Raw genomic sequence first — 1,400 nt, 5'->3', positions numbered from 1 at the left:
CTTAGTATATGATTCCATTTAGATACAGATTGCAAATGTGCAGTGCCACATTCTAAAGGTCTGCCCAGGGTCAAGGGGAGGGGACATGTATGCCACTTCTTGATGGGAATGTGCAGGGATTCGTGGATGTGTTTTAGAACCATCACAGAGACGTTTTCTAAAGACTGTGTGCATGTTCGCTTTTCCTCTTCCTCATCTTTCCCTCCATCCTGCTCCTGGAATATGGCTTTCCCATCCTGGACATAAGGCTGAGTCCAGATGCTGCAGAGCAACAAGACGGAAGGGCTCCAGGTCACTGGAGCATCTTAGCGGCCTTTTACCTCCTCCTTGGGCTCTTATTTCCGTCTTTAAGAAAATGTTTATTTTGAGTTTTCCACCACTCACAGCCAAATCTAATCCATACTGATTAGCAAGATCAGTAGGACCAGGCTGTGAAAACCCTAAAAAGATCAGACACTAAGAATAGTCTTATGAAAACACCGGAAAAACGACCTTCCACTAGCCTACCACTCTTGCAAATGTGAAGTTATTTTCATGATTCTGCAGGGAGAAATCCTGTGTTTGACTTACTGCGAGTAGTCAAGGAGAAGCCCCAAAGCACTGGGGTGCTTTTGCTGGATTCGAATTGCACTGTGGCTAATGAGGGGAGATAGTATGTGTGTCTTGAAGGAGATGGAGCTGGGAGCCTGGTACTCAGACCCATCTGGTTTATCTCGTTAGATTCTTTAATCAAAACTCTCAGAAATTCTCAAATCAGAACACTTCCACCAAAGCTGAAAATCACCTCTTAGCCCAAAGCAGGGTTCAACATCATTAATGAGATTTGGAGGCAGATTCCTAGGGCTGCTTAAGGTAAGACATTATTCAAGTGAGGGAATTTATGTGGCAAGTGGTTATATATAATACATATATGAGTCATGCAAGTTTGACCCACTCCCACCAGGAGCAATGTTTTCCTACATAAAATATTCATGCAGTTGCTTTTTTGAGAAAAACTTCACAGAGTGCCTGTGAAATTATTTTGTGAATTGTTTATCCTTTGACCACTGATCAACTGGGGTTTTCCTGCGTGTTATATCATTTGCATGAGTTCTCTCTAAATTAAGGATTCCACCAGAATTCATTCGGATGCATTTAATGTCCTTCTGAAGAAACTATAAATATTCCACATTGGGTATTGCCAAGTGTTAGGCATCACTGTTCAACATGAATAATCTTTTGCTGTTAATTACTAGCGAAACTTAACGGTCTACTTACTTGCTAAGGTTCAGGGAGATTTATTGACTTAGAGTTAACTAAATTGTTGCCTGCTGCTTTTGAAATTCTGCCATAGGATTGTGCCTGTCATTAGCACAACTGTGTGGGAGGCTTGTGTTGCACTGCAACAGCGATGTGTTTCT

This window comes from Cynocephalus volans, chromosome 13 (assembly GCF_027409185.1).
Source record: "Cynocephalus volans isolate mCynVol1 chromosome 13, mCynVol1.pri, whole genome shotgun sequence".
Lineage (NCBI taxonomy): Eukaryota > Metazoa > Chordata > Mammalia > Dermoptera > Cynocephalidae > Cynocephalus > Cynocephalus volans.
Note: the sequence above shows the minus strand (reverse complement) of the source record.